This window comes from Schistocerca americana, chromosome 3 (genome assembly GCF_021461395.2).
Source record: "Schistocerca americana isolate TAMUIC-IGC-003095 chromosome 3, iqSchAmer2.1, whole genome shotgun sequence".
Lineage (NCBI taxonomy): Eukaryota > Metazoa > Arthropoda > Insecta > Orthoptera > Acrididae > Schistocerca > Schistocerca americana.
The window spans coordinates 450921462-450946829 of NC_060121.1; the positions used below are offsets into that span (position 1 = coordinate 450921462).

The 25368-nt window shown below is 43.1% G+C and overlaps 1 protein-coding gene across 1 annotated transcript in view; it reads left to right on the plus strand.

The window, feature by feature from the left end:
• The window catches only part of LOC124605674 (U8-agatoxin-Ao1a-like), a 420878-nt gene that overhangs the window by 177906 nt on the left and 217604 nt on the right, over nt 1–25368 (plus strand). The gene's annotated exons all lie outside the window — the stretch shown is intronic.

Below are 25368 nucleotides of genomic sequence, written 5' to 3' on the forward strand. Positions count from 1 at the left end.
GTGTCAAGGGGTATCTCTCTGCAGGTGCCTAGGGCTCGAGTCACACTGTCTCCGTAGAGGTACACTTCTAAACTGCCCAACAACGGTGCGCATGTGACACCGAGAGCGTTGCAGAACTGGGGGCAGGGTTCTTAGAGAGTCCCTTTACTGTTATATTCAAGTATTCACGCATGTGTCAATGTTCCATCCTTGTGTTATCACGCTATACGAGGGCGTGAAAAAGGAGCGCTGATAAGCATAAGTACCCTTTGCTGCTTCAGATCGGTTTCAAATTTTGTCGAACGGTTGTGAATGGTTCCTAGTGGTTCCATCCTGTACATCAGAGCAAAAACCGTGGTCGCCCTGCACACCGAGGAGTGCGATCAACGGGATTACTGGCCTACAAAGTCCTTAGAGAAGGGCCGTGTTGCTTATTGCACTGTGAACCATTTTCGATTGCAAACCGTGTGGTAATCAAAACCCTAAGGAAAGGGGCGACTTCATTGACTGTTTATGTCACCCACTAAGGCGTTTTCGTGCCGATTCTGACCGTCGAGGTGCTGAGCACTGGGTGTCGCGGTTTTGATTTTTAACGCAGAGACGCCAAAAGAAGAGGTGAAATGTGGAGTTAATATGAGTCGTGATGACCTTTCCATCATGTGGCACGTTCACTGTGGCATTCGGCAGAACGTTTGTGAACTTTGGTGCTAGTGTGACATCATTAACATACCTTAAACCTGACAGGAATTTATGAGCTCAGACCTATTTCTCGCACGTGTCGACGCCTTACTGTCCGAAGCGTCGCCGAGCCCACGGGTGCTATTTCAGGGTGCCATGCTTTTGCACTATAACAGAGCAAAGTTGTAGGCACCTGTCAGCCAAATTTCCAACTTCTACGCCGAGCGGTTTGAGGCGCGATGTCACCGATTGTGTGCATCTCCCGCCGGAGGTTCGAGTCCTCCCTCGGGCATGGGTGCGTGTGCGTTGTTCTTAGCATAATTTAGTTTAAGTAGTGTGTAAGTCTAGAGATCGGTGACCTTAGCAGTCTGGTCCCTTAGGAATTTACATACACACACACCACACTTTAATTGCGCTGCACAGTGTTATTTCGCCTACTGAGAATGTTGTCCGCCATACAGCACTGCAGTTTCTTCTCTACACAAGCACAGAATAATCCATCATTATGATTGATATTTACTTCTAGCATCATCCTAAAACTCTGCCTTCCTCTCGACCGTAACAGAGTATTTTGCAAGAATAAAAGCTATATATAAGTGTTCTTGTCTTTACCAAATCATTTGCATCATTTGGTAGCATTATTCTAATGGCAAACATTGATTACTCCGTCCCTTTCCCTTTTCCGAATACAGCGTGATCCTCGCTGGGTTGCTCTCATTTTAAATTGTATTTGATGTAATGTATGTGTTTCGGATTTATATGAGACAAGACTCAAGTGTTCAAATGTGTGTGAAATCTTATGGGACTAAACTGCTAAGGACACCAGTCCCTAAGCTTACACACTACTTAACCTAAATTATCCTCAGCACAAACACACACACACACACCCATGCCCGAGGATGAACTCGAACCTCCGCCGGGATCAGCATCACAGTCCATGACTGCGGCGCCCTAGACCGCTCGGCTAGTCTCGCGCAGCAGACAGGACTCAACAAATGGTCTTGTCGGCTGGTATTTTTTTCGGTACTGGTATAAATATGCGCTACACCATCCCCGATTTTTATGTGAAGCTTTAACATATAAGCTGTTTTTTAATAACAGCTGTAATTTTTTGTTACAATTTTCCAGAGGACTCATGGGAGCTGTACATTCTCAACCTTACAAAGACAAACATATTTGGTTTTCTCGGATTCACACCTCCTTAGATCTCAGTGTAAAAAACGCTATTGCCATCCAGCTTGCTGTTTAATTCAGTGGCTGCTTGTGCGAAACGAATCAGCACGTTTCTGCATACGGCCTCGTGCAGCGCACAGAAGCTTGCGAAATGCAAACTCGCAGCTAGTTCCTCCCCTCGTAAGGCATTCCGCCCGCAGTGGGATGTGTTCTTGTGATGTAGCTCTGTCTAGGAACGCGAGTGGCATGCATAATGCATGCAGGGCCTCGCAGGCGCATTCCGACTCGCCGGCATCTGGACAACGCAACCGAATTAGCTGAGACGCCTCTGCACGTTCATCTACCACACCGAGGCCCGCTTGGTGGCCAAGACGACGTCCTGCATACGGTGCTAGAGCCGCTGTATTGCCTCGCAAAAATACCAGCGCAACCGCAAATCGCATTCCCTCCGTGCTCAGCTTCGTGTGTTCGGTGCGTAGTCAAATGCTGAAATCCAAATGTTGCGAAACATATTTACAGGTGTTAGCTGTCATCGAGTGCACCGTGTGACGCCATATGTGAACATTTGTTAACTGAAACCTTCGGGCGGCACTGGAGACGGACCAATTCGGTCAACGAAGACTCGGCGGACGTTTACTGGTATTACAAGTGCTAAATGGTAGTCAGTTAAATCGAATATCACTTCAGCTAATTTGGGGCTACTCTGTCGAATGGATACTCTTTTTAGTCGTCACAGAAGCAAAATTTCCAAATTTAAAAAGAAGTAAAAACGACAGGGAAAGAGCTATTTTACAATTCTAGTACTTACAACAGAAATTATACAAATATAAGTATGCATATTTTGTTGTTGTTGTGGTCTTCAGTCCAAGGAATAGTTTGTGCAGCTCTCCACTCCATTATTTTCCATGCAAGCTTCTTCCTCTCCGAATAATCACTGCAACCTACAGTCTTTTCATCCTGTTTACTGTGTTTATGTTTCTTGATTTGGATTACTCACTGGACTGTTTGTGTAAGCTTTGTCTCACTCGACCACTTTCCCCTGCAGTTACGTCCTTGAAGCATAGGAAGAGTTCGATTAATCGGCCCTTTCTTTTAACAAATTGCGCTGTTATTTAGTTTTTCCCTAATTCGATTCAGTCCCTCTTTATTATTTACTCTACCTGCACATCTGGTCTTCAGCATTCTTCTGTAGCACCACCTATCAAAGCTTCTATTCTCTTGTAGTCTGAACTCCTTATCATACTCGTTTCACTTCCGTACAAGGCCGCACTCTAGACAAATAACTTCAGGAAAAGTTGGTAACATTCAGTCTATATTACACGTTAAAAGTGTCCTCTATTCCAGAAATGCTTTTCGTGTTATAGTCATTCTGGGTTTTATATGTTCTCTACTTTCGCCATTGACGGTTATTTTGCTGCCAATATGCAACGCTTATCGACTACAATTAGTGTCTCATTTTCTAAATCAAATGGTTCCGAGCACTATAGGACTTAACATCTGAGGTCATCAGTCCCCTAGAACTCAGAATTACTTAAACCTAACTAACCTAAGGACATCACTTACATCCATGCCCGAGGCTGGATTCGAACCCGCTACCGTAGCGGTCGCGCTGTTCCAGAATGAAGCGCCTAGAAACACTCAGCCACACCGGCCTGCGTCTCATTTTCTAATCTAACTCTGTCAGAATCGTCTTCATTGATTCACCTAAATTACATTACAGTTCTTATTCGCATGTGTGAAAGAACAGACGTTACTAACAATCGACAGTCATACGAAATTAGTTCGAAATAAATTCGCTGAGTGCGAATATTTTGGCATCGGCTGTATTGGTAGCAGTTAGAACGAGACAATATCTACTATCACTGGTGCGGGAATTCAGAGTAATCCTGCGAGCAATGAGTCATGAATGTTGAGGAAGGATGTAGACAGTATGATATATGGAAGCTTGGGTGGGTCCAGGAGGTATGCACGGATAGCCGAAGAGGTACCCCACCCGCAGCTAGGGTGTTCCGGGTACGTGAAGGTGATGTCATGTTAGTGCTTAGAACTAGGACTTGCACTAGTGTAACAGGAAAACAGTCCAGTGAGTAATGCGAATCAAGAAACGTAAACACGGGCAAGGTCTGTCACTCGACTAATCAACGGCGCGTAGTGACAATAGCGAAACTGCGAAACAGGAACGAGACTGTGATATTTACAGGCACTTTCGTGTCAATGAATAGCCCAAAGTGATATACAAGGGGCATTCAATAAGTAATGAAACACATATTTTTCTGAAAGAAGGTTGACTTTATTCAGGATTTCAGTATTGTGCACTATTTTGGCTACAAAAATCTATTTTTCAACATGATCTCCGCTCAATTACACGGCCTTGTGCCACCTCGCTGTATGTACCACTCTACTGGTCGACGTCGCTGTCAACGTCTTGTCGCATCAGTAACCTCCGCATCATCCACGTACTTCTTCCCGTGGATGGTATCCTTCATTTCCTTCATTGGGCGAAATAAGTGGAAGTCGGGGGGATGAGGAGGAACACTCCAGTGAAGTCTTGAGAGTCCATCTCGGGTGTACAGACTTGTGTGAGAACTCGGTGTTGAGGTGAAAAAGGAGAAGTTCTTTTGCATTTGTGTAGGAACGAACACGCTGAAGTTGTTTCTTCAATTTCGTGAGGGTTGCAGCAGGAGGGAGGATGACAAGCAGAATAAACTCCTTCAGAATCCCAGATCACTGTCAGCCTGACCTTAACGGCCAGGGAGCGCCACTGAACCTACCATCAAAGGAGAGGTGGTGTGGCGCCACTCGAAGGATTGACGTTTTGTTTTCGGTTCGAAATGATTAATCCACGTCTCATCGGCTGTGACGATGTTTGATACGATCAGCCTCGTAATGCGCAAGCAATCCCACACAGATGGTCCTTCGTTGCTCTTCATGGAAACGGCGAGGAATCTAGCGTGCACACCCCTTTGAATACCCCAACTGGCGGACTAGAGTACCGACACTACCAACAGAGACGTCCAGTTGCGCAACGAGGAACTTGATAGTGATCCGTCGATAGCTCCGAATGATAAATCTCGTGCTTTTGTTCACTGCCATGTCTCTGTAGACATTCTGTAAGCACCTATGAATATCTGCGATGCTCTGGTTTTCCGCCAAAAGAAACTCAGTCACAGCTCTCTGCTTAGAACCCACTTCTGTTTACAAATACTTTTTGAACCTACATATAGCTCCGCTACCAATCGAAACTTTATATAACTATACGGGCGGAAGAGGGAATATTCCACGATGTGCCACAACAAAGTCCGAATTTTTTTCAATCGAGATTAGCTGAGAAAGAGAAGTGTTGCATTATTGAATGCCCCTCAAACCTGCGGCTGTAGTAGCGCCCAAAGCAGGAGCGAGCTGCTGCCAGAGTATGTAGCTCAAGTATCTCTGACCTCTCTTCCACATCGATACTCGGGCTGGAAGAAGAACTCGAATCACTGATGCTAAAAACCATCTTTATCGTTTTTATTTTTTCTTCTGGACGTTAAATTTTCTTTCTAAATTTCTCCTTGGTTTCCTTTACTGCATGTCCTATATTTTATTCCGTTAAGTCGAGCATAGGCTACAACCCCGTCTTGCTCCCTTCTCAACCACTGCTGCCCTTTTACCTCCTTAGTCTCGTAACTGTAGTCTGGTTTCTCTATAAGCTGTGTAAAACCTTTCGTGCCCTGTGTTTTATTCCTGCTGTCTTCAAAATTTCAAAGGGTATAGTCCAGTCAACATTGTCAAAAATTTTCTCTAAATCTTCAAATACTATAAACGTAGGTGTTCCTTTCGTCACCCAATGGTGATCGGGGGTTAGTCGTAGGGTCTCTCCTACCTCGTGTATTCCAAGATTTCACCTGAACTCAAACTTTTCTCCACCAGCTCGTCTGCTACCATTTTCTTCGTTCTTCTGTAAATAATTCGAGTTGGTATTTTGCAACCAAGACTTACACTGAGTAAGTCATGGGATACAGATATGCACATAAACAGATACTGGTAGTTCCTCGTAAACAAAGTACAGAAGGGCAGTGCATTGCCGGAGCAGTCATATGTATTCAGGTGAGTAACATGAAAATTTCTTACAGGTTTTCGACGTGATTGTGGCCGCACAACGGGAATTAACAGCCTCTGAACGCGAAATGGTAGCTGAAGCGAGATGCATGAGATATTCCATTTAGGAAATCGTTAGAGAATTCAATATTCAGAGATCCACAGTGCCAAGATTGTTCTGAGAATATCAAATTTCAGGCATTACTTCTCACCACGGACTTAAGACAGAGAACAGCGGCGTTTGCGTTCTCAGTACTAACAGACAACCGGCAATGCGTGAAGTAACCGCTGAAATCGGTATGGGACGTACAACGGAAATATCCGTGAAGACAGTGCGGCGAAATTTGGCGTTAATGGGGTACGGAAACAGACGACCGACGCGAAGTTCTTTGCTAACAGCACGATATCGCCTGCAGCTCCTCTCCTAGGCTCGTGATCATATCGGTTGGAACCTAGACAACTGGAAAACCGTGGCCTGGTCGGATGAGTTCGATTTCTTTGGTAAGAAATGATGGCTTGGTACGAGTGTGGTGCAGAGCTCACGAAGCCATGGACCCAAGTTGTCAACAAGGCGCTGTGAAAGTTAGTGGTGGCTCCATAATGGTGTAGCCTGCATTTACATGGAATGGATTTGGGTCTCTGGTCCTACTGAACCGATCATTGGCTGGAAACGACTATGTTCGGCTACTTGGAGACCATTTGCAGCCATTAATGGACCTTATGCTCCCAAACATCGATGGAATTTTTATGGATGACAATGCGCTATGTCACTGAGCAACATATGTTCACTATTGGTTTGAAGAAAATTCTGTAAAATTCGAGCGAATGATTTGCACCACCCAGATAATCCGAGATGAAGCCCATAGAACATTTATGAAACATAATCGAGAGGTCAATTTGTGCACAAAATCCTGCACCGGCATTCCTTTCGTATTTATGCACAGCTATAGAGACAGCATGACTTATTATTGCCGCGAGGGAACTTTCAACGACTTATTGACCCCATGACATGTCGAGTTGCTGCACTGCGCGAGGCTGTAGGGGATCCGACATGATATTAGGCTGTATCCCATAACTTTTGTCACCTCAATGTGTTAAACTGATAGCTGTGTGGCCGGCCGTTGTGGCCGTGCAGTTCTAGGCGCTTCAGTCCGGAACCGCGCTGCTGCGACGGTCGCAGGTTCGAATCCTGCCTCGGGCATGGATGTGTGTGATGCCCTTAGGTTAGTTAGGTTTAAGTAGTTCTAAGTCTAGGGGACTGATGGGCTCAGATGTTAAGTCCCATAGTGCTTAGAGGCATTTGCACCATTTTTTGATAGCTGGGTAATATTCACACCCATCAGCGTCTACCTTCTCTGGAACTGGAATTATTAGGTTCTTCGTGAAGAATGAGGATATTTCATCTGCCTCATACATCTTGCGCACCGGTCGGGATACTTTTGTCACGGCTGACTTTCGCAATTCTGAGGGATTTTTGTCTACTCCAAGGAACGTTCAGTGCGCTGTCAAATTGCTGTCGCATGATTATGATCCAATCCTATTTTGCCTTGAAGTTTATTTCCCTTGCATAGTTCTTCTATCTTTTCCTTTCACCTTTCCACTGTCAATTCTTTGCTTATTACAGGCTTGCTATCGGAGCCCTTGATGTTGATGCAGGTGCTTCTCTTCTCTCTAAAAGTCTTTTTAGTTTCCTTATATTTTGCATTCACCACTCCTCTAGCGACACTTGTTTAACAGCCTTGAAGTTTTCGTGTACTTATTCCTGGTCCCATTTTCAGACGTCTGAACCCACTCCGTTTGCTGCAGTTTTAGGTACTCTCCTTTCGTTAGTTAACTTCGGTATCACCTATGCTATCCAAAGGTTTCTGCTGGACTTTATCTTTTTACCTAAGTGATCCTCTGCTGCCTCCACTCTTTCTTCTCTTAATGCTGTCTATTCTTCTATCACATTTCTTTCCCCCGTTTCAGTCATTGCCTAATGATCCCTCTGAAACTGTTAACAACCTCTGATTCTTTCAGTTTATCCGTGTCCCGTCGCCTTAACTTCATCTTTTTTTACAATTTGTTCAGTGTTTTTGTCTGCAGTTCATAAATAATCAATTTGGCCAGAATCCACATCCACTCTGGGAAACGTCTCGTAGTGTAAAATCTGGCTTCAAAATGTCTTACCAGTATATAATCAATATGAAACCTTCCAGCTGTCTGACGGTCTCTTTCACATATACAGTCTTTATACATGATTCTTAAACCACGTTTTAGCGGCGATTAACTGAGGTTCCGTGCAAAATTCTCGTAGGCGGATTTTTCTCATTGCTTTTCCACATTTCACGTTCTCCTGCTATCTTTTCCTTCTCTTCCTTCTCGTACTATCGAATTACAGTACCCCACCACAATTAAATTTTCGTGTCCCTTAAGTAACTGTTTACCGGCGTTTCTATTTTCTTATTCGTTATTAGACCTACTCCTGCATTATCCGTATTTGATTTTATATTTATGACCTGTACTTGCCTGACCAAAGTCCTGTTCTCACAGCTACCGCACATCGCTAATTGCCACTCAATCTATCCAGTTCCCGCTTTAATTCTCTAACACATGTACCCCAATGAGGAATCTAACGTTCCGTATTCCGACCCGTAGAAAGCCAGTTTTGATTTACCTGATAACGACGTACACCTGAGTAGTCCACACCCGGGGATCTAAATGGGGATCTACAGTAGAGGAAGAAAATTGTAGTTTCCCCTGTATTTCAGCTTTTCGTAGTACCTGCACAGCAAGGCCGTGTCAGCTATTGTTGCGGTGCTAGTTCAGTCAGTAATTCAGATTGTTGCCGCGTTATCTGATAAAAAGCCTGTTGCTCTTCTTCAGCAACCAGAATTTAGTCAGGCCTATCCACATTTACTCTCGGATATGGTTGCGTCTATGGTACTACCACTTGTATCATTGAGTGGTAAGCCATCCCACATTGCCCACGTCTATGGCTCATGGTGGTATTTACATACTAAAAAATAAACAGAGCATGTTATTTACACTAGTTTAACCTGTAAACAAGTGACACACAGATTGTATTATTAGTTGCAGACATGAGATACCCCAAGCTACAATAACCGGACGATCTCGACAGGTGTGCATGCGCTGGTATGTCTAAAGCATACCACAACTACACAAGTTACACTGTACTGTGTATTCCCGTTATAGAAAGCATACTGTCGATCTCGTAGGTCCTGTCTGAAGTGTGTTAAGGGATTCCAGTCTTAGAGACTGGAATTCTTTTGTTGTTCCGTTGATTTCATCCAATGATGATCTCTTACAGTTGACCACATCTCCACTTCAGACAAAAGTTGTTATTCATAGTCCTCCGTAGTTATGAGTGAGCTGTTTCTTGATCTCAGCCGTTAGATAGCGACTCTGATACCGTACCGTGGATTGTGTACAGATTAGAAAATTTCATTCTCTTTTTGTAGGCAATTTCCTCTCGTAGAATTATCGGTGATGGGATTCTAACACGGTGTTGGAGGCGTAGGTCTCACTCATCTGGTGACCAGTTTTCACTAGAGCAACGTGAGCGTATTATGCGTGGGCTGATTTGTACCAGACGGGTGAGGCGTATACGCAGACAGAACAACAAAACTGTCAGTGCTCGTTTTTACCTCTTTTAGTTTAGGTTTAAGGCTACTATGATCCAGAGATTATTATTGCTTCGTGTCACTTTCGTTTTGGCGTTGGCACAGTGTTTCTTCTGTGTGTGGAGAAACATTAGACTACATACAATTCCATAATGACCCGTTTTGTTAAAAAAAAAAAAAAAAAAACAAGCAAGCTTCGTTCTACGAGCACACTCGCCGCTTTGTGGTGTTACAGGAGGTCAGGTGCTGCTCCACAGCTGACTTACGCCACGGCAGAAATTGCCGCTGTCAGTGCCGGTCAGTTTCTGAGTTTACAACTGAATCTACGTCGACACTCCGCAAGCCATCTTACGGCATGTGGCGGAGGGCAGTTTGTGTAGCAGTGTCATGTCTCCCTTTACCTGTTCCAGTCCCATATGGTCCGGTGGAAGGACGATTGCTGGTAAGTCTCTGTGTGGGTTCGAATCTCTCTGATTTTATCTTCGTGGTCTTTTCGCGGTATATACAGGGTGAGCACAAAGTCTTGCCCTCATTATAAAAAATTTATAAGAGAATAACCGTTTGTTATAATAAGTTACATTTGATGCCTTTACATACGTTAGTGTTACTAGTTGTTGTGACCAATAGATGGCGATAGTTCTCCACAACACCGACGCGGTCTGTTAGGTCACCGAGCGAGGTGGCTCAGTGGTTAGCACACTGGAGTCGCATTCGGGAGGACGACAGTTCAATCCCGCGTCCGGCCATCCTGATTTAGGTTTTCCGTGATTTCCCTAAATCGCTCCAGGCAAATGCCGGGATGGTTCCTTTGAAAGGGCACGGCCGACTTCCTTCCCCGTCCTTCCCTAATACGATGAGACCGATGACCTCGGTGTTTGGTCTCTTCCCCCAAAAACAAGCCAACAACAACAACAACAACACGTTAGTTGCTGGCGAAACGGCGTCGAAGCAGGAGAAAGCGTAATGTGTGCTTTGGTTTCACGAAACGAAATCGCCCATCAGTGTTCAGCGTAAATTTCGGGCTTCTTATGGACGCAGCCCTCCTGATGTTAAATCAATAAAGCGATGGTATGCAAACTTTAACGCAACAGGCAGCATTGAAGATCGTCCTCGAAGTGGCACGCCTCGTGTGAGTAATGTAACTGTTTGATCGTGTTCCGCAATCGTTTCAACGGAGACCGTCTAAATCAACTCGTCAAGCATCACGTGAACTTCAAATACCGCAAGCAAGTATGGTGAAGATTCTTCATGAATGGCTTAGGTTGCATGCTTACAAAGTGGAAATCGTGCAGGCCTTGCAACCGAATGATTTCCTGATACGTGCTGAATTTGCAACTAAGATTCTCAACAGGACTGATGGCGCTAACGATTACTTAAATCGATAAATCCACCTTTCATGTCAGTGGAACGGTAAATAGGCATAATGTCCGTATATGTGGTTCAGAGTCTCTACATGCTACTGCACAGTTCCAGCGAGACAGCGAAAAAGTGAATTTTTGCTGCGGCCTCGTGCATAACAAGGTTTCTGGACCGTTTTTCTTTGCAGAAAAATCCATTACCGCTAACATTTACTTAGACGTTTTGCAGCAGTTCATTGCCCCACAGTTAGAAGAATATCAACCATGGATACTTTTCCAGCAAGATGGAGCAAGAGCACCCACCCCCCACTGGGCTTTGATAGTGCGTGATTTCCTGGATGAAACATTTCCGGATCGGTGGACAGAGTCTTCGTCACACCAGTTGCTGACGGCGACGAACTGAAGGCTACGATATAAGCTTGGTTCAAATGGCTCTGAGCACTATGGGACTGAACATCTGTGGTCATCAGTCCCCTAGAACTTAGAACTACTTAAACCTAACTAACCTAAGGACATCACACACATCCATGCCCGAGGCAGGATTCGAACCTGCGACCGTAGCGGTCACGCGGTTCCAGACTGAAGCGCCTAGAACCGCACGGTCACACCGGCCGGCTGAATATAAGCTGCTGTGGATACTGTGACAGAACACATGTTACGAAACACCTGACGGGAACTGGAATACCGCCTCGACATTCTCCGAGCTACCAAGGGAGCACACGCTAAGGTTTACCAACGTAAGTGGCCTTAAAAAGAACTAGTAACACTGACCTATGCAACGGCATCAAATGCAAATTATTATGTCAAACTGTTATTCTGTAATAAATTTTTATAATCAGGGCAAGACTTTGTGCCCACCCTGTATGTAGGAAGGAGCGAATATTGGTTAACTCTTCTAGGAACGTACAGTTTCTGAGCATTAACTGTAGACCATACCGTGACGTAGAAAACCTCTCTTGCATCGTCTATCACTGGAGCGTAATGTCTATCCACAGTGCGTTAAAAATTTGTTCACGTTGAGGGACAATTGCCACTCCCTGCAACAAGCGTCGGTCCTCTGCAGATCTTCTTGCTTTTCTCTACAATTTCCTAGCGTTACGACTTGTCTGCATACAACAGCATCAACCGCGAAAAGCCACCTGGAACTTCCGATGTTATCTACTAGGATACTGTGAGTGGAATGCATGCAGTGGTGTGTCCGGTGTCTCGCAGAAGACCATTGATCGTTGCGGTACAATAAGCTTCACATCTTCAATGGGCCAAGCAATACACAAATTAGTGGTAGATAACTGGAAACGTGGGTTGTGGTCCTACGAAAAGCGATTTTTTTCTCTTTTGAAATAACAGAAGGCGTTGAGTGCACCGATGACCCAATGATGAGTTTACACTCAGTGTATGGAGATTGTGGTCGGATAAGGTCCTGTATCGTTTTGGTGAAGCATTTTGTACGGTGATCTTGGCCAAGCCAACCAGGTTACCATGGACATAATCCAGGATGATTATTTTGACATTCTTGTTGATCAGATGTAGCTATTTCTTTTACATCTTCATGATGTAGAAACTCCTGTCTTCCAAGATGACAACAGCAATGTGCACAAAGACTGAGATCCTGGAACTTTGGTAGGTCTGTGGGATCTAGTCATTAATGAGTGGCTTCTGCTGGTTATGCTATACCTTAAGAAACTTGTCGACACTCTCCCACGCCGAACTGAGGCCATTATCGAGGCTAGGAAGCGGTGTTAGATGGTATCAGCGTGATGCTACCTGACAGTGACTAATTTTTCGTCCAGTGTGCTCATACAGATGTAAGTAAATGCGATTCCTTCTCTCCTTCTCCAAGATCAAAAGTTTCCCTGAGTACCGGCTCATGGTCGCGTCGTTTCCACTGCAGAGGAGGTCGAGACGCCAGTACCAGACAAGAGGCTCGGTGAAGACAAGCCTGCGGCGACGGGAAGCAATTTGGTGCGCCCCGAGCCTTTGAGGTGGCCGCTCCCCGCAATATCCTGCTGTCTCCTCCCCCCGCCCACCCCTCCACCGGCTGGCCTGGGGGCCGACCACTTGTGGCATCGCCACTTGCCACTTTGGCGACCTACAGACAGCACGCCCCGATACCTTCTCCGCCACCAGCCCAGCGCCAGCTTTCCCGTCTGCCTTAACAATTAACTGTGGTTACAGTCTCGAATCTATAAGGAAATAAAAAATTCGATTAAGCAATATTGCTCCCATTTTACGAAGGGCGTTCAGTAAGTACTGCAACAAATTTTTTTTTTGGCCAATTTTTTTGTGGGACGTCGTGGAATATTCCCGTTCCAGCCCCCATAGTTTTGCAACGTTTCGCTAAGTGGCGGCGATGTACATAACCTTCAAAATGGGCTCCGTAACTTTCCAAGCTCTGAGTCACCGAGTTTCTTGTGATGGAAAACCACAGGATTTCAGGTATCCTAGGCACCTGAAGAAGGTTTACGGAGACCAGGCAGTGAACAAAAGCACGGTGATTCGTTGAGAGAGGCGTCTATCACATCGCAACAAGGTAGCACAAACCAGTCCAGTTTCTCGCGTGCTGACCGGCTGCAATGTTGGAACGTGCGGACACTCTCATTTGAGATCGATGGATCACACATGCAAACGAAATTCTCCATGACGACGCAAGGCCTCATACAAGTCTGCACATCCAAAGGGAGCTCACAGAACTGCTTTGGACTCTTCTTCCTCCATTGCTGGCCCTCCCGGTAAAGTGACGTAAGATCGTCGTATTGAACGGATATCACATTGAAAAACCGAGTTTTGTAGCCAAAAGAGAGGGGAATAATTCGGTGTATCGGAATCTTCAATGAGGACAGCCCACTTTGGGGAAAAATATTTGTAGCATTTCTTACTGAATGCCCTCGTAACATCTGCAATTGCCGCTCTGGATCTGCAAAGAATGTAAAAATTTTCAGTTTCATATTTTATTTTGTCTCAAATATCAAGAGATGAACTTTTGGGTGTTTTATACCTTTTTAAAAATTAATTTTTCGGAAATTCAGGAGATTGAAATGATGACAAAGATTTACATATGAGAATTTGGCATGGTATCCTGGAGACCACCATCTTTAATTTATTTTTCTTTCAATAGGGTAGGGGATGTGTGTTTATTCACATACTTTAAGCCTTCAATAAACCGCACCAGGAACTTTTACTCTATCGAACGGTGGTTTAAATTCACGTTCGTTCTTCCCGATTTAGATTTTTCGTGGTCTCATCTCCCTAAGTGGAATAAAAGCACATGCCGGGATGACTGTTGAGACATATTCGATTTCCTTACAGATTCTTAGCTCTTGCTCTGAGTCTACTGAGCTCTCCGTCGTCAGGGATTTTCTCTGCCTCGTGATGACTGGGTGTTGTGTGAAGACCTTAGGTTAGTTAGGTTTAAGTAGTTCTAAGTTCTAGGGGACTGATGACCATAGATGTTAAGTCCCATAGTGCTCAGAGCCATTTGAACCATTTGAACCTCTCCGTCGATGGGACATTACTTTATTATCATCCCTCTTTCCTTCCTTCCCCAGAGTAGGATCCATCTGACCCATGCGAGGGCGTGAGAGCTACAGTATATCTTATTGTATCTTTGCTCAAAGTGCGAGGACGTGTTTACCTTGCGCTCCCACACGAAACAGGCGGCACTACGCCGACTTAACCCACCTACTAACAGGATTTTTATCTCACTGAGTTGTACTGGGGTCCTCTAGAGCCCGAACAATTTACTCTGGATGTATATGAAAAGTATTTTAATGAACTAACTTAAAAACATACAGTACAGTTGTTCAACGTAACAGTAATTATTCTATTGAGATAAATCTTACTTTCAAGAAACAAAAAGAAATTTAGACTGGGATCATATTGACCCCAGCAGTACTCACTGCAAAAAGCCATGAATAAATTTTAATGTGGCGAAAACATAAAACTGAACATAGCATTATTTGATACAATTGCATGTATTTTGAAAAAAAGTAGCTTTGAAAATAAGCGACATATAATTTTGACATGTCGTTGTGTGGTCATATTGACCTCAGTGGTACTAGGGAAAGTACATCAGCTGATGAAAGAAACCCTAACAATGGGTGCACAAATAAATGGGGAATCATATTTTCATTTTTGCAGGGTGTTTCGTGTAGCAGCTGTTCAACATAACACTCAACATTCTATTTTCATAAATGTTGCAATCAAGAAACAAATAAACAGTTTAAGTTGTGGTCATAATGACTCAGTGATACTCAACGCAGAAACCACGTATAAAATTTAATGCGTTTTAAACCTGAATAGGAGCGAAACATCAATGGATAGGATGACTCAAAAGGAAGAAGTTATATATTTTGAAAGTAATAATTTTGAAAAGAAGGGAGATATATACTTCCTATGTGCTTATGTGGTCATATTGACCCCTGTGGTACGAGGAGGGTTATTATTTATTCCAAAATTAAAGACCTGTTACTTGATGTTTTAAAACAGATCGCACATCTTACCGATTTCGTTCGTCATCTTTTTTGTATTTCTTTGTTTTTTTCTTATCCACAACATTAAAAAAGAATAATACTTTTTTAAAAAATAACAATAATTTAAGGATGAAATATGAATAAAATGTTTTTCTTTTAAGAAGAGTATAAAAAGATGATAAGATAGAGGAGAGATTTGTTAGTTCCATCAGCGACTGTGACTGGCGGTGAATACCTGGGAATGGCTTCTCCGAGCTATTGACCGCCAGTCACAAAAAGAGTTACATAGTAGTAGAGAAATAGTATTACTAATGCTATAAGTTAACATTAGGTGCTCATCCGTGTACAGCATTTTGTGCTTTGGCTAGAGCCGCGCGGGATTAGCCGAGCGGTCTGAAGCGCTGCAGTCATGGACTGTGCGGCTGATCCCGGCGGAGGTTCGAGTCCTCCCTCGGGCATGGGTGTGTGTGTTTGTCCTTAGGATAATTTAGGTTAAGTAGTGTGTAAGCTTAGGGACTGATGACCTTAGCAGTTAAGTCCCATAAGATTTCACACACATTTGAACATTTTTTTTTTTTCTTGGCTAGATCGCCAGCGCCTTACACTTAACTAATGTTACATCTCGTCTTTCTCCTCCTGTTCCTCTTCAGTGTCACTGTTCTCGCTGTCACTGTGAGTGTCACTGTCCACCCTCTGGAGATTGTTGTTGCGTTGCATATAGGGATGTCTGTTATGTCGTGTCCGCAGGTACTCGTAGTGTGTTGTTTTTGAAATACTGTTTGACAATGCATTTAGTTGTGTCCATTGTTCTTCGTCTCTTATTTCTGTGTACATACGTATGTCTGCTTTTGTATAGGCTAAATGTAGTGTATTGTTCGCGTACTGCTCAAAGTTGAAGACGGTGTAAATATGTGTCTGTACTCATGCGATTTAAGTGCTTTGGATAAGGCCTGTTTCCAGATAAGAAATTTACCATACCGGGGCTATTCTCAACCACTCCCCTATCTCAGGGAGGAAGTCTTGCAGTCTACTTCCCTTATCACTTACATCCCAATCACCTTGGCATGTATCGAAACGGCAGCTTTTAAGGTGATGCCGTCTCTATCGGTAAACCAGTTATTGTATGAACCTTATCTAACCTCCCCATCTTTAGCCAGTACAGTGCAGCTCTGCATATCTATGTTCCATATTCGCAGCACCACACACAATGTGTCCACTGAGGTGGTTTCGAAGATTCCAGATAGCCTAAGTAGGACACTATTCTGTCCTTGACTGACTGATGCTTTGCTGGTGACCAGGTTCGGTCCGTGTGCCCACGTTCTAGCTGCGAAGCTGAGTACTGATTCGTAGAGCGCACAGTCGTATATCCGTATGACTGGTAGTTGTAGTCTGTACTCTTTTGAATTTTGCCTCACCAGTTTATGTAGTATTTTTTCTGCTTTGCATGTTGTTAACCTTACGTATTCGTGGAAATTCAATTTCTCATCTATATGTACCCCGAAACAGCGGGTAACATGGTTTCGTTTAATGTTTGCATCCCCTATTTTAACTGAAGGGTTCCTTCGGCGCGATCCTTTCAGTAATGTGTATGTTGTTGTGTTTTCGGTTATCCTGAGTTTAATGTTGTGGCACCTTTATGTAATTTTTTGTAGTTCTCCACTGGCTTTCTGTTCTACCTGGGCTCTGTTGTTTGCAGCTAATAGATCATCTGCGTGGGAGACAATGCCGCCTGACATGTCATCTCCTTCTAGAAGTTGTAGGAACGGCGCGATTGCTATGTCCTAGAAGATGGGGCAGCAGATCGACCGTTGAGGACAGCCTTTGGTATTTCTTTCAGTTATTTTCGCCTACCCATCTGTCATTCGACTTCTCAGTCTTTACAGTTGTCCAGGAAACTTTTGTACAGTGATTGCGGTACTCCAGAGGTCTTAATCTTTGAAGCAGAGGTTATCGAATGGCCATCAATGTCAGTTATTACGCCATGGTGTTTTCCTGTGTTGTATTATTGTAGAGCATGTTTTATGGTATCATTATTGATTTTCCAGCTCTGAAGCCGAACTCGTGTTGGCTCATAGCCCTGAGAGCTTTGTGGTTTTGCAAGTGTTTACGTAGTAGCTCCTCCTGAATCTTTGCTGTTCATGTAGTAAAACTTTACCATCATCCTTGGCGTTTTAATACAGAGGGTGTTTGTAATTAGTTATACAAAAGTAACCTTTAATTGTGAAAAGGGTAAATAAGTTACAGAAATATTTGACACAGCAGTGAACACAGTATATCTGCAAGTTTTACTCCCGCCTGACTCTGTTAGTTCCCGACGTTCCCTAGATGGCATGCCCGAATTATTTATTCCTACAGTCATCGTGAAGTCCTATAACCGTGCAGTGTGTTATTTATGGGTTGATGAATGAAAATACGATACTACAGCTCATAGACAATTTAATACTAAATACCGCAAGCCACCACCTTCATATCACCGTTTCGCCGAAACTGTCTGTATATCACACAGGACGCCAGGTCAGGATTGGCCGGCTGTCTCTGTTGCAGCAACTGAACAAGTTTGGTAGTCTTACATTCGTAGTCCAGGTAAATAAACGAGATGTCCCTCAGTGACAACAGGATATAGGCAAGGATTTACTTTTCAGCTAGAATGCGCACCTACAGCTCTCACGTATCTCCGTGGGAATGTGTCGACTTGTGTTGGACATGATGGAGCAATATTCTGGCCTCTACCATCATCCGATTTAGCCCAGTGGACTTTTGTGTATGGGGTTACAGTAAAGACAGAGTGTTTGTTCCCCCGCTTCTGGGAAACGTCGACCGATCTGTGACAACGGATAATACAAGAAATTGCCTCCATACATCGGGATGTTTATCAGGATTTGGCAGGAAATTGATTGCAGATGGGACATACGTCGTGTTACGAAAAGCAGCCACACTGAACACTTGTAAATGAAACTTGAAGATACACTGCAATGAATGCTGTATCGCAAATTTCTGTAAGTTATTTACCTTTCTTTACAATTAGAGGGTGCTTCTGTATAACTAATTTATAGTATAAACACGCTATATTTTCCTTCGATATTTTGTACTGTTTTTCTTCCTTGAGATTAGTATAGGTAAATGTTGCAGCTGCTATCTTTATTATACATGCTTATGCTAGGGCTTGATGAAAAGTAATGCCTGTTAAAGCTTTTCTAATAAAACAAACGTCATTAACATTCGTCATCTTCGCTCTTCATGGCTACATATTTATTTCTCAACAGAGTCAGCCTGGCGAAAAACACTTTTCACCCAGCGAGAGTCCAGTTTGTTGATACCGTCACTGTAGAATGTTTATTGACGGAATCACTATCTCATCTCTGCTTCCACCGCTTCATCACTATCAAAGTGAAGTCATCGTAGGTGTTCTTTAAGTTTCCGAAACAGATGAAAATCAGATGGGTCCAAGTCGGAACTGCATGGAGGATGGTCGATGACAGTGAGGGCAAGGCGTCGGATTGTTGCATATGTCGCGAAGTTCTCGTGTGTGTGGTCTGCCATTGTCATGCTGAAGGAGAGGGTATTACATTTGTGGATGAACTCTTCGATTTCGTAACTCGATTACAACACGCTGTTTCTCACGGACTGACATATTTACTTTACAGTCCACTACGTTACACGGTACGATTTGGAGCCCTCTTGATGCAGAGGGGTACAACTTGTGTCAAGTATGCAGGAAAGTCAACCGCGTAATACCCATTGACATTTAATACCTCTACCGATATTGAGAAAAGAATAAAAAATTCGGAAACATTACTTTTCAGCACGCCCTCGCACTTAAGACGATTACAGTTTCGATTACGGACAACATTTAAGCGATTTTTACCTCCATGCGTGGCATTTGATTTCGCAGAAGCCTGGGCTGCATGTGGTAGGCGGAACTCTTTCGCCCCGCATGCCTACTCACATAGTGGCGGTCATTGTGCGGTTACTGTACCATCCTCCGCTTTCTGAAAAATGCTGAAGATTTTCATTGGTCTCTATTCATGACATATCAATTATTCTCCAGGAGGATTCATAAGCGTTTCAGTTCAAAATAAGACCTTAGGAGAGCTATTATTTTTGTCCATCCTCCTTATAATCTCTGTAAAGGTGCAATTTAAAACATATCAAAAACTGTTTACTACTTTAGTGGATGTGTGCTGTATTACACGATATAGGTAACTTGTGAACACTAGTGTTTTGTAACTCAGTAACTTAGACTTGATTTAGCAGATGAGTAATACCTCTTGAAGGAGAAAGAATATGACACTTTTGGATTAATGAGTTAAGTAAACAGTTAAATCGTTTGACAAGTCCATATACATTTCACACAGTTGTTCATGTTTAGAAAACTAGTGTATACAATACAGAATATAGCAACTACTAGCTACTTTAAAATTATTTCCTTTCGAAAGTAATTCAAAACTGTGTGGTTTCATATTGAATGTACATAAAGTGTCATATAGTGATTGCTAACATAAACTAAACAAACATATTTTGACGATTTACAATAAAGCTAGCGGTCCTGTGTAATATCCCCCTTTATTCGAATAATTTCTCGAACAGCGTTCACAGAATCCGGGAGGTGCAATGTGAATTGTATGAGAGGTACATTAAAAACACAGCGCTTCGTGTGGTCTGGAAAAAGCTTTCATTATTCTGAGATAGAGAAGATTACCTTAACAGACATATGAACTAATGACAATTAAAATTCTTCTGTGTGTCGTTCCACGACACGGTGTAAAATACTTAGATTATAAACTTAAAACCAACGTTTCGACCAAAACAAAACAAAACAAAACAAATTACAACGGCCTTCATCAGCGCGAGACTGCCATGAGGAAGACCCTTATAATACGGTCGAAACGTTAGTCTTAAGTTTATAAGCAAAGTATTTTATATAGTGTCGCGGTATAACACCCAGAAGAATTTATGCGGAAGCCTACATAGTTATAAGAACTAATATTACAACACTAAACATTCTGAAAGAATAAAACTGTTTAGCTATAGATGAAGCAACCAGTAAGATTACACAGTTTATAAAACAGTGGGCTCGCATTCGAGATGACTGGAGTTCAGATCTTCGACCAGCCATCTTCGTTTTGTTGTTTCATGGTTCCTTTTAAAAGGACCCAGCCGATTTGAATATCCTTGTTAAATCGGAGATTTCATTCCGTCACTGATGACCTCGTCGTCGACGGCCCGCCTAGAAGACGAGACCTTGCCCGTCACCGGCCATTCTCTCGCAAACTGATTTATCAACGCACAACACACGTCCGGCTTTTACTGCAGTATGCAATCAGTTGCAGACAAAATGATTCACCCTGAAAACAATCATTAGCTTGTCTCTAAGCATTCCACAACGTAAAATGATGCACGACATTAAATAATCTCAGAAAAGTATGTAAATGTAAAATTAGAGAGATTCGAGCGCGTACGGAGGCTTTCAGACAGTCGTTCTTCCCGCGAACCATACACGACTGGAGCAGAAAAGGGAGGTAATGACCGTGGCACGTAAAGTGCCCTCCGCCACACACCGTTGGGTGGCTTGCGGAGTATAAATGTAGATGTAGATGTAGAAAAGTAGGTGTAAGTTACAGAGGAACACGAGTATTTATTCAATACGTCCAAAAACGAAGAGGGAACAATAAGAGTAGAAGACCAAGGACGAAGTGCTCGGATTAAAAAATGTAATAAGACAGGGATGTAGTGTTTCTTCCTCGTTTTCAACCTATATACCGAAACATCAGTGACGGAAATTAAAGAAAAAGGAAGTTTCGGCAGTGGAAAAAAATCATTGTGAAAGGAAGTTAATGATAAGATTGGCTAATGAGGTTGCTGTCCTCAGCCAACGTGAAGGCAATAGACAGCACCTGCTGAACTGAATGAACAGTGTGCACGGAATATGGTTTACGAGTAAACCAAAGGAAGATGAAAGTAATGAGTAGGTAGCCGAAATGATATTAGCGATAAACATAATATTAAAACTGGGAACCACGGATTAGCTGAAATGAGGGAATTCTGTTAGCTTGTAAGCAATGTAATAATGATGGACAAAGCAGGGAGATGATAAGAAGAAGACTAGTATCGGAAACGAGGGCATTGCTAACCAAAAGAAGCCAACTAATATCAAACATCGGGCTTAGTTCGAGGAATGCATCTCTGAAAAATGTGCGTTTGGACTACAACATTGACTGGAAGTCATAGATGAAGGGAAACCCGGGAGATAAGAAAGTCGAAGCGTCTGAGATATGATGCTGTAGAAGGATGTTGAAAATTAGGTGGACTGATAAGAAGAAATGAGGAATTTCTACAAAGAATCAGTGGAAGAAGTAAACTATGGAGTAGACTGACAAGAAGAGACATGACGATAGGAAAAGGCTTAAGAAATTATGGACTAATTTCCATGACGCTAGGGGAAGCTATAGAGTGTCAAAACTGTAGGGTAAGTGGTATTCTGGGATGAAAAGTTTGGCACTGGAGAAGAAGTTGTGGCAGGCCGCAGCAGACCAGTAAGAAGACAGATGACCCACTATCCGCGATATCTGTTCTCTCCGGGGTCCTGCTCTTACGATATGTGTTACAGGAGGAGACTGGAGTGAAGGACTGGTACGTGTGTCTTCTTCAGTACTGCATAAGTAGCATAGACTGTAAATATACTCTCCGGGATACGAACCGCAGTCTGACAAACAATCGGTAGCTTCCATACCAGCACGCAAGCTACTAGTTTCGTACATTTAGTTTTTGGGTGAAGACGATTTTAATTTTAAAATAACATTACTCTCACATCTACAGCTCCAAAAGATGACTTCATTTTCGGAGCTGTGAAGAAATATTTTTCAGTGGAGAATCATGTGAGTGAACGAAAGCAGCTACTGGCAACAATTTTTGCGAAGCGGGAGTGCAGAGACATACCTTACAAGTGGCTGTCCGAATTACTTGTAGAAAGTAGAAAATTATTGTATTTACCTTCTTGTTTTCCTTTTTTAATAATTATCTATTCTGTGGTCAGGATACAAATACTTCTTCAAATATAACTTTTGTCAGAAATACGTGGAAATTATTTTCATGTTGTTTCTCATCCGTAGGCAGACTAACAGTATGGTACTTGAAGTGATAAAGTGAACATATTGGAAATGGATATCGTCTCGGTCGTTTTTTTACAGGTAAAAGACACAAATATGGCGTAATATTCAGCGCTGCTACAGAGCGCATAATCCTTTGTTTCTCTTTTTTGTTTGCGGGGCCCCGTTTAATTTGCAAGGCGAGTACGGGAAAAACACAAGAGACTCTCAGGAAGGACTGCGGCGTTCGGCGGGCGGTATCTCGCTGCCGACCGTTCCTCGAAAGCCAAGACGCAAAAAGTTATTTATTGCCGACAACTTACTGCAGAGAAGACTTCATTTAGTACCAGGAACTCTAATAATACAAGCTTATGCATCGAAGTTTTTTCGGCTCCGCATACATAAACTTCGCGAAGGAGGAGACGCTAAGTAAAGCCTAGCACTATTCGTTTCTTAGTTCCCCGTAGAGGCTTCGGAGCTCATCCGTCTAATGTGCAGGGGGAGACAGGAAGGTCGATTACTTTTAGTGTAGCTACACTCTTCCGTCAGTTGTGTTTCTTATGTATAAGCTTTCGTGTATTACAAATAACATACTGTGTTGTAAACTTCCGTTAATATTAAAAAGAAACTACTGGCTATCTATTGATTTCTTGCAGCCAGTCATAGTTTGTATATTTCAACAGGTATCAGTGTTGTAGTACGGTCTGTTGAACTAATTACGTAAACATGAGCTACTGTTGAACAAGGATATGAAGTCTAATTACGTAGAGCTACTATATCAAGAAAGTGGATGTAAAAAGCTTCAAAACTGATTTACAGTACAGTAATACAGTGAGGATATAGAGAGGGATTCGCAGTCAGAGATCACTTCAGTAAATTTTATCTGCATAGGTGACCACATTATATGCGGTTAAAAATACAGAAACGGTAAAACACAACAAATTATCACGCCTAATGCGTTAGGAAAACCGTTGGCATTCAAAACAGCTTCCATTTGTCCCAGAATGGATTAATCTCGGTCCTGTACTGAGATCTCGTACCATTCTTCCCGCAAAACAGTGAGCTTCTTATTTACTGTCTACTGGTGAAACACTTACCTGCTAAAGGCGAAGGTCCCAAGGTACAGTTGCGGTCCGGCACATGCTTTTAATCTGCCAGGAAGTTTTGTATCAGCGCACGCTCCGCTGCACAACGACAGATTAATTCAATTTGTTTTCCTTCCTTCTCTTTCCTATTTTCCAGTAATCCTTATTTTTGTTCTTTCTCCTACAATCGCTTTTCGATCCCGCATGTTTGTTAGATTTTCGTCTCCCTTCACACACTGAATTTCCAGTTCAGTATCCTCATATGCTTTGTCTGTCTCTTTGTAGGCTGCGTGAGACGTCAGCATGTATACCTGAACTACTGTTGTCTGTTGTGGTTTGCTGTCGAATCACTTAACTGTCCACAGAAGCACACTCTCTGACCTACATTGCTATTAATAACGAATCCCACTCTCTTTATACCATTTTCTGCTGCTGTTGATATTATCCTATATTCGACTGACCAGAAATCCTTATCTTCTTTCCATTTCTCTTCACTGACACCCAGTATATCTAGATTGTGCCTTTGCATTTCCTCTTTTAAATTTTGTAGCTTCCTACTGCGTTCAAACTTCTAACATTCCATGCTCCCACTCATAGAATGCCGATAATTTTTATTCAAAACCTTAGCAGTAGCTGGGTTTGAACCCGGGACCCATCACGTTTGGATTATCAATCAAAGACGCTAGCGCTGAAGACGAGTCCAGAGAAACATTGTGCACATACTTTTATAATAAATGTTTTACTTTACACACCTCAAAATACAGATTTGAAAATTTTTACTTTTAACCTGCAGATGTCAGACTGTACCTTCGGTTGAGTTCCATGCCGAAGATACCGGAACAAGGGCTTAGTCTAATTTTCCACATATTTTAATTGCCACACGTGATGGGTTAAAAAGACTCTTACAGACACAGTTCAGTAAATTTGGTTTATTGAAGTTTAGATGCAGCATCATCTATGTTGTAAATATCTTGTGACAAACTTTTTCTATCATTTGACGAAACAGACACTGCCAAAATATTGTCATCTATTTTATTCGTATCACAATCCAGAGGTTCTGTTCGCGTCGCTCGTGATATTATATATCCTCAAAGAACAAACATCTGCCTAAAAATACACTCCTGGAAATTGAAATAAGAACACCGTAAATTCATTGTCCCAGGAAGGAGAAACTTTATTGACACATTCCTGGGGTAAGATACATCACATGATCACACTGACAGAACCACAGGCACATAGACACAGGCAACAGAGCATGCATGTCGGCACTAGTACAGTGTATATCCACCTTTCGCAGCAATGCAGGCTGCTATTCTCCCATGGAGACGATCGTAGAGATGCTGGATGTAGTCCTGTGGAACGGCTTGCCATGCCATTTCCACCTGGCGCCTCAGTTGGACCAGCGTTCGTGCTGGACGTGCAGACCGCGTGAGACGACGCTTCATCCAGTCCCAAACATGCTCAATGGGGGACAGATCCGGAGATCTTGCTGGCCAGGGTAGTTGACTTACACCTTCTAGAGCACGTTGGGTGGCACGGGATACATGCGGACGTGCATTGTCCTGTTGGAACAGCAAGTTACCTTGCCGGTCTAGGAATGGTAGAACGATGGGTTCGATGACGGTTTGGATGTACCGTGCACTATTCAGTGTCCCCTCGACGATCACCAGTGGTGTACGGCCAGTGTAGGAGATCGCTCCCCACACCATGATGCCGGGTGTTGGCCCTGTGTGCCTCGGTCGTATGCAGTCCTGATTGTGGCGCTCACCTGCACGGCGCCAAACACGCATACGACCATCATTGGCACCAAGGCAGAAGCGACTCTCATCGCTGAAGACGAC